This window comes from Rattus rattus, chromosome 1 (genome assembly GCF_011064425.1).
Source record: "Rattus rattus isolate New Zealand chromosome 1, Rrattus_CSIRO_v1, whole genome shotgun sequence".
Taxonomy (NCBI): Eukaryota; Metazoa; Chordata; class Mammalia; order Rodentia; family Muridae; genus Rattus; species Rattus rattus.
The window spans coordinates 269,629,155-269,642,344 of NC_046154.1; positions in this window are offsets into that span (position 1 = coordinate 269,629,155).

A 13,190-nucleotide genomic window follows, 5' to 3' on the forward strand; every position below is an offset into this window, starting at 1 on the left:
GTTCAGACTCACACAGAGCTCAGGGCCAGGGCAGGCCTGTGTGCTGAAGCCAGCCAAGGAAGGGGTTCATGAGAAAATGCTCCCGTTTCTCGCTTGTTCTCCTACGGTTCCGTTCTGTCGTCGACTTGCTATTTATGCTTTGTGAGTCCCAAATCTCAGGCCAGGTTGACCCAACCTCAAAAGAGTCCGCTTGTAGTTTGCTCAGGTGGTCAGTCCTCCCTACTTTGTTCTGCTAGCCAAGCTGACAGCTTCAGTCTATGGAAGAGAAAGAAGATGACCTCGCGGGCGCGAACCTCTTGCATCGAGGGAAGGCCCACACTCTAAGCCAGGTGTCCCCGAGTGGTGGCTGTGTCACATCTGAGGTGTGACATCATTGGCGGAAGTTGCATGATCTCCCCAGTGTCTGGGTCTGACTTCTGTGTCTTGAGGGACAGTGACTGCAAACGCCCTGGAATGCTCTGAGGTGAGGGGCTGATGCACACAGAGCTCCTGGACACCCCTGAGGTCAAGTCTACACAGTGCGAGCATTGGGAATACTCCGCTCATGAAGTCAGGGCTATATCTGCTTGACAGGATTAGTGGAGGGGAGTGGTAGGGAGGTGCTTTTGTGTTGAAAAGAATGCAAAGCCGGGTGATCTCCCTTTCCCCGTTTTTTCAGGGTCCGTGTGTGTGTGTGTGTGTGTGTGTGTGTGTGTGTGTGTGTGTGTGTGTGTGTGTGTGTGCATTCTGCTCTAAAGCTCCCAATTCCTTTCTTGGGAAGGTTTTGCTAAAATCTGTAAGTTTAGACTATGGCGTGGAAAAAAAAAACCCACCCATATCCTCCGGTTATTGATGTTTTAAAACATTTAAGTATTTTGACCTAAATGCTAAAGAACAAAGGCAATTGTTTAACTAAAAAAGAGCAGAAGGTAAATATTTAGGTTAGATATTTGCAGCATCTATTTTCACAATTGCTGCGCTTCCTTCCAAATATCAGAGAAAGAGTTAGGGCTCGGGCCTTTGAAAAGCGTGGGAAAGCAAGGACGAGAGGTAAACCTGGTCATAAACGTCCTTCCTTCCATTTCAGAGAGATCCTCGCGCCTCGGAGGTGGGCCCCGGCCGGCTCCTTTAAGTGGTTTCATAACGTGTATCTTTGGAAATCCTAATTTCATTTAAACGGAGAAGGTTGTCGGTGAACGAGGCCAAGTGTTAAACAAAACACAGCTCCGGGAAAACAGAAAGTGCTTTTCATTCTGCCTGTGTCTTTCTCCTTCCCCGTCTCCTGCAGGTCAACTTAGGCTCAGCGGCCTTGCTTCCCAGCTATCATCTCTCTGCTTTCTTTCCTGCTCTTCCATTTTCCTGCGTGCAATCATTTATACACTAACCCCCCAGTGTTTGCCCGCCTTGCGTACACACCAGCTACCGCGCAGGGCGCTGTGATGGTTCACACCGGCTGGCCCTTCTCCTTCAGGTGCATTTCTTCATTATTTGACAAAACGATTATTTCAAAGCACAGCCTGAATGCTAGAGAGCAATGACTCATGCCTCGTGTGGTAACCGGAGAGTGAGCATCTGCAACTTAGGATGGAGACCTGGGTGAGGAAGGAAGTCAGAGGTCAGAGGTGAGACAGGTCAAAAGTGATAACGGCTCACAATGACAGAGCCCCGGACACAGCACCGTGACTTAATCTGCATTCTTTGCATCCATAAACTAGAGTAATACTCACGATGACTGTTCACAAGGTCATTCGTTGTAGGAAGGGGGAAACTGAGTCAGAGAACCCTCACTTTAAGTAGTGTTCTTAAGAATTAGAGAGGCCCATAGAGCCCCGAACACAATAATACAAACCTCAAAAGCGCTTTGACAGGATTTAAACGAGGCAGTCGTGCAAAGGGTCTGCGTTTGAATAGTCGAGGCGGGGGTGGTGGGGATACAATCTATCAATCATCCATGGAACAAGTAATTCTATAGCCACACCGCGTGGCACGCTTAAAGCAGAGTTCCTTGTGGATTTTAATGCTAACTGTGTGTGAGTTTGGGGAAGTCGCCTTGCTTCCTTGAGCCTTGGTCTCCTCAGCTAAGGAGAGTGAAGGAGCCTGATCATGAGGACGAAATGAAACAGTACATATGTCTAATTAGCATGCCTAGCCCATGTTAGTTTATACCAGTAATCGTTACTTCCTGAGAAAAGGGAAGAGCGGTGGAAGTACAAATGACATGGAGATAAAATCTAACTCAAAGTCAGAATTTCGGATCTCGGGCAACCGAGACAGCGTTGTCTTAGGAGACCGATACATTTCCCACAATAGATGATGGAGCTTTCCGTGGGGCCACAATGGGGTAATGCTTGTCACAGAGGAGGAGAACAGGCTAGAGAGTGGCTGACTCTTTACAGTGGTAGTGAGCACCCTTTGTGAGTCTGGCATTGTGGGTCGGTGGAGAGTAAGGCAGAGAAGCCCTGGCTGGCTTTTCCAGTTAAAAGTGGGTGAGGAAGATCATGTCTAGAAAAAAGACACCCACCCGAAGAGGAAAGGCTTTGGAAAGTGAGGCGATCATTGGATTAGGATCAGGATAGACGGTGTGTGTGGGGTCTTCTATAAGGTTCTGTATAGACGATGGGACCCTATTGAGAAACAAGATGTTGAGAGGGTCAACAGAAGACACGGGTTTTCCTACAGTCACTAAAGGTTGAGGCACCCTAAGAGATGGGTTTGACCGAGGAGGACAAGAAAGCTGAGATTCCATTTCTCTAATACCGTCATCTCTCTGAGACCTCCAGACTCAGATCTCATTTGATGGAACCCATGGTCTAGAGGTAGGGTGGAGCGAAAACGCAGGTTCACATGAATCTATTTGACCTTCTCAAATCTCAGTTTCCCCATCTGTCCCATGTTAACTCTTGAGCCTCCTACATGGGTATAGGAATAACTCAGTTCCAAACAGGAGCGGGGACAGATAATAGTGTCTCATAGACCACAAAGCCAGAGTGTGGGGATTCTAAGGCAGTGTGATTTTTATAGTCCTACCCACTGCTAGGACCTTTAACAAAGACTACAGGGCTGAAATAACAAACCCAGCCATCTTTTCCAGTGAGGCAAAGCCTCTGGATCCTTGTTCTTAGTCCTTCCATAAGCCGCTCCCTTTTGTTGACGTCTTGAACGGGCTATTGGGGTGTAATCGGTTTATCTTAAAATGTCATCTTAAAGCGGCACCCAGGTCTTTGTGGAAACAGTAGCCTCTTCTGGTTCTCTGTCATGGGTGATGGCTCTCCTGCCACCCTCCTCCATGCCAGAAACTCATCCTTAAATACTTTTAATTGACTGCATCTCTCTGTCCTGTAATTCTAGCTTGCAAAATAAGCTCTCCTAAAAATATCATCCGATGACAAGCCTGCCATGCTCTCAGTTTCTCACATCTTGGGTGACTTGAAGGTGCTCGAATCTCCCTAATCCCTTTAGCAGACAGGGTGTAGGGCGGTTCCTCTGTGTGCGCTTCTTCCTTTCTATTCGTTGAATTTTTTTTTATTTAAAATATTTGAAAATTGTTTCCCTATCTACTGGATGCGGACGAGGGAGGTATGCACGCCATAGGGCACATGCAGAAGTTAGAGTACAACTTGTGAGCGTGGTTTTTTTTCCCTTCTGCCATGTGGGTTCCAGAGGGTTGAATTCCGGTCACCAGACTTGGTGACAAGTGCATTTACGTTCTCGCCTGTCTTGCTGTTCCTGACACAGTTTTTCTTGTACCTTCATCCCTTGGTCTGTCGCTTACTGTTCTAGGACACTGCTCCATAAACACAATAGGAAGCCCTACCTCCCCCCCACCCCCAGATCACATTTCTATGCTGGCCCCAAATAGCCTAAAATAAGACTCAAAACAGAGGCACTGTAGAGTTCCATGCCACCCAACAGAAACCAGCTCACTATATGACTGACTACCTTGAGAAGTCAGGAGAGAGATGACATCCAAACGGGCCGCTTTCCTTCAGTGTGAGAGTGATGTCCTCCCCACTGTCACTCTCACACACCAAGGCTAGTGGAAATGGCACGGTGACAACCAGTCTCCTGTGGCTCTACTGATCTCCCCAGTGTCCATGAATTACATGGAAAGAACAGTAAAGGCCAACCACTTTTTCTTAGTTTCTGCTTTCCTCACCCATTTGCCGCCTGTGAAGCCAACCTCAGCTGCTCACCCCCTTGGAATTCTGTCTACTTTATGGGATAAGGGTCCTTATCCATCCATACCCCCAGGGATAGCTAACCAAGGCTGGTAGATTTGAAGGGATTTGCCTTTTGTGCCTTTTGACAGCGGCGTGCGCTGGATCATCTTTGTCGCTGAGGATCCTGGTGGAAAAAATTGTCTTCAGTGGTGGAATCTGGCCCCTCATCCTACCCATTAAGAGCTGGCACTCTCTAAACACCTTTGGCCTCTGGGGTTGAGAATTCCAACATGGAGCTCTCTGCACCTTGACAGCGCTCTTGACAGCTGCCCGGAACTAGAGTTCTGTGTAACCAGGCCAGGGTGCACTCCGTGTTTTGGTGAGCTTGCACCACTTCCGGTTGCGTGGTTTAGTAACTTCGAGAATTGAAACACTTCCCCTGATTCTCCACGTCAAAGTAGGGGGTGGTCCTGGAAGGAAGTAGGGTATGGTGTGCTCCTGAACATTCTGGGGTACAGAGACATGGAGGTCAGGGCCAGAGAGCTAAGGCTAAGCTAGGCTGCCTAGATTCAAACGCTGTTCCAAAACCAGAATTGAGTGGAAAAACAAAACAAAACCCCAGATCTGCATAAAAAGCTTCAGACAGCACTTGGCTCATGTCTACTGATATTATTCAAGGAATACATCAGACTGCCCCTGCAGGATGTGCACCCCCCCATGCTCAGGTATGCACGGGAGCGGGCAGGCGCATGTTCTGCAGGACCCCAGTGGGAACTGCGCATGCCAAGAACTCGAGCTTGAGTATTGCGTTGGATCTTGCTTCTAGGATGAGGCTCCTCTTTTGCAGCAGCCCCTGCTTTGGCCGCAGCTGGATCGCTCTCCCATTTGGCGCCCCTGGGTTCCTGTCCAAATCTATTTTGGCAGTCATTTCTGTGGAGACGGGACTACGTCTGTGCTGTTCAATGTTATATCTGTAACTATTAGCTTTTGGCAGAGGAGGATGTAAAAGCATGTTTAACAAATGATACATGGAATTCTAGAAAGTGCTATTGGACGTAAGCAGCTTCCAAGAGATATTCTTGCATTTAGTAAAGTCAACATGCTGGGATGGGGGTTGTGTGGGTGGAGTGGGGCGGGGACAGGGATACTTGAGAACATTCTATTAGCAGAAACACACTGTAAATTTCAATTACAGGGGAAAACAAATATGAAGGTTTATAAACAGATCTAGAAAATGGTTCTATAATGTTACAAAACAATACAATACCAATACAAATCTTGGTGTGCAGTTTAGCACTGGCTTTAGGAAAGGACATTGAATGGAAGATTCCATGCATAAGAATCACACAATAAAGACTGAGAAAATATTATAATTGTCTCAAAGCAAATTTTCATGATGACTATTTAATTGGTCTGGTGTCTAAGGAGAACAAGGCCAGGAAAGTTACCCTGCTGTATTTTTAGAAGTACTTAAGTGACCTACCTATCTGACAGCGCCTTGAGAGCTAGACCATGTCCAGAACGTTTTGTATCTTTGTGGAGCATAAGATACATTCTTGCCACCCGCCCCTTTCTTTTAAGGAATCCTGCAGATCAAGTGTCAGGCCACAGTGGGATACTTGTTCTAAAGCAATCATCAGCCAGGTTGAGACAACATGAAAAGTATTTCTAAGTTTGCCAAGAGTTTGTTCCCACACTTGAGTCCAGATATTTTCTTTTGCTCCTTGGAGATGGTAGAGGCAAGTCTCTGTATCACAGGATGCTTGGCAGTGGATGTCACATCAGGTTGAGTGACTGGCTTGTAATCCCTCCTGTTTTAGCAGAGTAATTAAAAAAGACAGGAAAATCCCTTTTGATCTCTGACTGTACCTTTTTATAAAAACCTCTTACGGACCAAAGAAGCTCCATCTCACAGATAAAATGTAAAGACATAGATACTAAGTGTTGGAATAAGTTGAGATTTGGAGACAAGGTGTGCTGTCTAGTTTTGTGTCAACTTGACACAAGCTAGACATCACAGAAGAGAGAGCCTCAGTTGAGAAAATGCCTTCATATGATTAGCCTGTAGGGGATTTTCTTAATTAGTGATTGATGGAGGAGAGCCCAGCCCATTGTGGGTGGTGCCATCCTTGGTCTGGTGGTCCCTGGTTCTATAAAAAGAAGCAGGGTAAGGTATAAGGAACCAACCAGTAAGAAGTCACTCCTCCAAGACATCAGCTCCTGTCTCCAGGTTCCTGCCCTGCTTGAGTTCTTGCCCTGACTTCCTTCCGTGAAGGACTAAGAAGTAGACACATAAGCCAAGTAAACCCTTTACCCATACTTGTTTTTGGTCATGGTGGTCACCACAGCAGCAGTAAACCTAACAGAGACAAATGGTGTGCACCGCTGATGTCGATAATTTTAACAAATTATGCAAAATTTTTGTATGTACAAAAAAGTTCCAATTCTTATTTTTTTGTAATCAGCCAAAGGAAACTAAAAGAAGACTATTTTTGCTTCAGGTTTAGATTTATTTCAGGCATATTTGTTGGTTTTTGGATGTGTTTCCAGCCTCCAGTGGGAAGAAGGCTGTTCTGGCATTGGGAGGACGAAGCTTGAGGTCTGTTTTGCACTGGGAAGGCTTACACGCACTAGTATAGGTTCCCTTAAGGGTCCCAGGGCTGGTCCCTCACTGGATTATCTGGGGTGGCATCCCTGACACATATAGTAAGCTATAATGATGTGAGAGTCTGAATCTGGGTTAGTCTTTAGCATACATATCTATAGAAAGAAAGCCAGCCTCGTGGCAAGCACCCAGACGCATAGATCTATTTATTCCACAGTGTCAAACTGATAACCCAGATATAAAAATCTATAACTCGAAGAATTTGGGTAGAGATCATCTAATCTATACAGAGCAATTGTAAAACCAAGGTGTAGAAAAACGAGGGGCTTTCTCTAATGGTGGGCAACGAGCTCATGACCAGCTACTGACATAAACGATTCAGGAATCAGTGGCCTCAGGCTTTCGGGCCAGCTGAATTAGTTTGCCTTCAGGTGAAGAGCTACATGGGTTTCTTATAAAATCATTCTTGTGTTCACTTGGTTTTGTCTTCTGAATGCCAAAACGTGCCTTCAGGCCAAAAGGGGAAACAAACCATCATGATTATTTGACCAGGACAGGACAATGGAGCACAACCCTGAAGAGCTCAGCTGTGGCTCAGATAAGTCAGGCTCTGAGGGGAAAATAAGACACGGGATGCCAGGATTCTACATTCTCTACATCGAGATGGCTTTGATATAAAAATTAAAATAAAAAAGGTTCCATTGTGTATGTGTGAGAGAGTGTGTGTGAGTGTGTGTGTATGTGTGTGTATATGTTAGTGTGTGTGGTATGTGTGTTCATGAGTATGTGTGTGAATCTGTGTGTGAGTGTGTGTGTGATTGTGTATGTATGTGTGAGAGTGTGTGTGAGTATATGTGAGTGTGTATAAGTGCATGAGTATGTGTGTGTGTGAATATGTGTGTGAGTATATGTGTGAGTGTGTATGTGAGTATGTGTGTGTGTGTGAATATGTATGTGAGTGTGTGTGTGTGTGAATATGTATGTGAGTATGTGTGTGTGAGTATACGTGTGAGTGTGTATGTGTGTGTGTGAATATGTATGTGAGTGTGTGAGTATATGAGTGAATGTGAGTATATGAGTGTGTATGTGTGAGTGAATGTGTGAATGTGTGTGTTAGTGTTTGAGTATGTGAGTGTGTGTTTGTGAGTGTGTGAGTGAATGTGTGAGTGTATGTGAGTGAGTGTGAGAGTGTGAGTGTATGTGAGTGAATGTGTGAGTGTGTGTAAGTATGTGAGTGTGTGTGAGTATATGTTGAGTGTGTATGTGAGTATGTGTGTGTGTGAATATGTATGTGAGTGTATGTGAGTATGTGTGTATGTGAGTAGTATGTGTGTGTGTGTGAATATGTATGTGAGTGTGTGTGAGTATATGTGTGAGTGTGTATGTGAGTATGTGTGTGTGTGAATATGTGTGTGTGTGTGAATATGTATGTGAGTGTGTGTGAGTATATGTGTGAGTGTGTGTGTGTGTGAGTATGTGTGTGTGTGTGTGTGAGTGCATGTGTGTGTGAGAGTGTGTGTGTGTGATGTGTGTGAGTGTGTATGTATATGTGTGAGTGTGTGTGTGAGTATATGTGTGAGTGTGTATGTGAGTGTGTATGTGTGTGTGTGAATATGTATGTGAGTGTGTGAGTGTGTGAATATGTATGTGAGTGTGTGTGTGTGAGAATATGTGTGAGTGTGTATGTGAGTATGTGTGTGTGTGTGAATATGTATGTGAGTGTGTGTGAGTATATGTGTGAGTTGTGTGTGAGTGTGTGTGTGTGTGAGATGCCTTGGTCACGGTGTCTCTTCACAGCAATAGAACCCTAACTGAGAAAACTTCTTTCCTTCTTATTTCATTTTTTACTCTTCTCGTAACTTTCTTTCTTATTATTTCTATAGGCTGGAGCTGAGAGAGATCACTACGTTGAAGAAGAGTAGGGAGAGGCATGCGTGCCTTGGTCAGTTTTTAGAGGAAATGCTATTCATTCCTCGCTGTCTGAGGTGGGCAGCTTTCTTGTCACACACCTCACTGGGGTGTCCAGTTTCACCAGAGACTCAAAAACAAGGTCCAGAATGCTGTGGACGGAGACCTTAGAAACACGAGCCAAATGTCTGCCCTCCGTTTTTCTGGTGTTTGGTCTCATCTACAGAAGGATACTCAACCAAGGAGAGTGCGGGCTACGCAGAAAGACCAGTAAGTGAAATAGGACTTTGACTTACAACTCTGGCCAGAGGAGGCCTTTGATTCCTGCTTCTGTCATATGAAGAGTGGAAGAGATTGCAATCCTACTTAAAGATGGGATGAGTGGGCTACTCACAAAGAGTTAGTGGAGGTAGGCAGGGCCAGAACTGATAATTTACTCTAGGAACCACTTTTTTTTTTCTTTTGTTAAGACGGGGTTTCTCTGTGTAGACCTGGCTGTCCTGGAATTCAATCTGTAGACCAGGTTGGCCTTGAACTCGGAGATTCACCTGTCTCTGCCCCCCGAGGGCTGGGATTAAAGGTGTTCTTTTACAGACGACTTCCCTTTTTCTACAAGTTGGGTATCCGAATGCCTACATAACTCCCTCAGACTTCTTTGTGAGTAGGAGGCCTGTGTGACTCAGTGCTAGCCAGCGCTCTGAGCGGGAGGTTGGAAGCTATGTGGAAATCGCTGTGTGTCTTCTCTATTTTCTCCTCTCAGCTGGCTGAGAGACAGCCAGCCATTGCAGCTGCTCTTGACTTCGGAGAGAAGTGTTGTGATAACAGTAGAAAGAGTCACTTCATCCTTGGGATTGTACTCCCTCTGGACCACTGCATGAACCAGTATGACCTTCTGCCTACAGAAATATAGGCTTTTTTTTTGGTACAATACAGAGAAGGAGAAGTAATTGCATTTTAGAAGAGTTTTAATTGAGGAACTAGCCACTCATTAAGGGCGCTCACTAGAAGGGCTGAAGAACCAACTTCTTCTTTCTTGTTCTTTGATCGTCTATAAGTTACACAAAACTACAAAACTACTGACCAGGAGTGCTATGCTCCCGGGAGCATCCCTGGAGCTGCACTGTGACCTGGAACCGTTGTTATCTAGCCTTCCCAGCACCAGACTGGAGAGACAGGGACCTCGCCAGGCCAAACAGTGGGCAGCCTGGGAAGGTACCCACTTCCACTTTAATTTTATTCCATTTGGTTTGATTTGGTTTTTAGAACTGTGTGTGTGTGTGCTCCCGCACTGTGGTATCAATGTAGAGGCCGATGCTGCTTGTGGAGGTCAGTGCTCTACTCGCTCCTTGGGTTCTCTTCAAGTCGGGTTGCCGGGCTTATTCAGGGACTGTTTTTACGCACAGCCATCCTGTCAGCCCTTGGCTTATTCTTAACATATAAGGTAACAGGCTTCCTTGGGACATTTCCATACATATTTTGTTTCAGTGGAAACCGCCCCCCCCAGTCTTCCTATCCCTATCTCCTGCCCGCACCCCCCCCATTACCCTCCCAAACCCTTTTCTTAACGCCTCATTTTTTCTCTTCCCCTGTCCCACATCCTCAATCCACGCTCTCACAAAACCATACATATATAAAAGATGGAAATCTCTGCTCACAAGAGAGAACCCATGGTGTTTCCCTTTCCCAGTCCGGAATGGTTCATCTAATAAGGCATTTACAGTTCCATCTATTTCCTGCCTCCTCCCCATCTCATTTTTCATTACAGCAGCATAAAATCCCGTCTGTGACTGTGTCTGTGTCTGTCTGTGTATCTCATTCATCTGTCAATTGACAGACATCTGGACTGATTGTCTTTCCTCAATCTTGTGAATAGAGCGGCAAGAAACCTGGATGTGCAAATATCTTCGTGGCAGGAAGCAGTCTTTTGGGTATATGTAAAGGGTTGCTTTGACTGGGTTGTATGACCAGTCTATTTTTAGTTTCTTGAGACGTCTCCACAGTGATTTCCATAGTGGCAATACCAGTTTACACTCCCACTGACGGGGAGCAGGACTCCTCTCTCCACAACCGACAGGCATCTGTCGTGATTTGTTTTCCTGTTGGTCTCCATTCCGAAGGGCGTGAGACAGAATCTCAGAACAGCTTGAATTTGCATCCGCATGGTGGCTATAGATACTAAACACTTAAAAATGTTTATTGATTATTTAAATGTCATCTTTCTGAGACGCGTCTTCTCAGTCCGTTGGCCCTTTTCATTGAGCAGCGAGTATTTTCAGTTTTCTCTGTTTTTCTAGAATCTCACTCCTGCCTCAGGCTGGCAGAGATTTTCTCACCTTTTGTGAGCTGGCTGTTTCCTTTCCTGTGCTGCTCAGGAGCTTTTTAGTGCCATGCGTCCTGAATTGTCGACTTGAGTCATCCGAAAGAAGCCTCAACTGAGGAATTGCCTAGGTCAGATAGGCCTATGGACATGTCGTCAGGGGCTTATAATGGCTGCAGAAGTGCCCAGCCCACTGTGGGCGGCACCATCCCCTAGGCAGGTGGTCCCAGGCTTTGGATGAAAGGCAGCTAAGCATGAACTGGTAAGTGAGCCAGCCAGCAGTATTTCCATCATTTCTGCCATGAGTTCCTTAGCGACAGATTGTGAGCCAAATAAACTCTTTCCTCCCCAAGTTTTAGGAGGTGTGGCCTTGTTGGAGCGGGTGTGGCCATGTTGGAGCGGGTGTGGCTTTGTTGGAGTGGGTGTGGCCATGTTGGAGTGGGTGTGGCCTTGTTGGAGTAGGTGTGGCCATGTTGGAGTGGGTGTGGCCTCGTTGAAAGACGTGTGTCACTGTAGGGGTAGGATTTGAGACCCTCCTCCTAGCTGCCTGAGAGCTGGTCTGCTCCTAGATTCCTTTGGATGAAATGTAAAACTCTCAGCTCCTCCAGCGCCATGCCAGCCTGGACGCTGCCATGTCATGTGTCCTGCCATGATGATAATAAACCGCACCTCTGAAGCTGTAAGCCAGCCCTAATTAAATGCTGTCCTTTATAAGAGATGCCTTGGTCATGGTGTCTCTTCACAGCAATAGAACCCTAACCGAGAAAACTTCTCTCCTTCTTATTTCATTTTTTACTCTTTTTGTAACTTTCTTTCATATTATTTCATATCTTGAGAGAGATCACTGAGTTGAAGAAGAGTAGGGAGAGGCATGCTTGCCTTGTTCAGATTTTAGAGGAAATGCTCTTGACCCACCCCTCCCCCCATTTAGTACAGTGTTGATTATGGGTTTACTGTGTACATTCCTGATTCTGGCGGGGTATGTCCTATTCATTCCTACTTTTTCCAGACGTTTACTCATGGGGACATGTTGAACTTCATTAAATGTCATTTCTGCATCTATCACAAAATATAGAGATCTCTTGCCATGGCTCTTTGGAGTTCTAAATATTCCCTTATTTGCCTATTTTATCTCTCTACAGGTTTGGGAAATTTATAGTCATCATTTCATTGACTTGACAAGATTGTGTATGTCACTTGACTTTTATCTCATCTCCTTCTATCTCGAGGACTCTTAAGTATAGTTGTTCGAATGGATCCCAGAGTTCATAGCAGTATGTTATTGCTTTGCCTTTGTCCCCCGTCCCCGGCATTTGATCTTCTGTTTGGGCTTATCTCCAATAATGCTTTCTGATGTTCTTTATTGGACTGATTGATTCTTTTATTCTTGCTTGATTCTTTTCCGGTACCTCATCTTCCTTGCTGAATCCCTCCTCCCCTCTTGGCTTTTGATGTTTCCGCCTAAATTCTGATATGTTCATCCACTTTGATTGATTTCAATCCAAGCATAGATTGAATAATTTACTTCATAGGTTGTGAATCTGTATTTGTTTTCTGTTTGTCTTTTGTTTTTGTTTGTTTGTTTTGTGGTCCTCTGTTTGATCATTGGCCCATTTTAGAAATGGGACTGGTAGAGTGTATCAATATTTAAGTAATAAAGTGAAAGAGGAATGGGAGGAAGAATCGGGACTGGAAGGAAGGAAAGCATGTATGTATGCCAGAGTGTAGACAGACTTAGAGGGCTGACTCAATGAGACACGAGCTACAACATCGCAACTGAACACTTCCGGTACCAAAGCACACCTACCAAAAAGTTTTAAAGACTTAAAATATTTTTAAAAATTTGGTATATATACACATTATAGTATAATTATAAATATATATTATATTATTTAATTTATACTATATTAATTATGTATTTATTTATATATCAAATATATAATCAATATATAATAAAAATTAAAAATTCAAGATTAAAATGATATAAACCCCAGTGAATAGCAGCATGAATTAGAAGGTATATGTTCCCAGTCACTGCATTTTTTTTTTTTTTTTGTCCTGGAGCTGGGGACCGAACCCAGGGCCTTGCGCTTGCTAGGCAAGCGCTCTACCACTGAGCTAAATCCCCAACCCCCATTGCTTCTTTCTAATTGGGAGGCAGTTCCGTTTACTCTGCTTAAACCCATCATGAGCTGTACTCAGTTTCATCTCAAACTTCCGG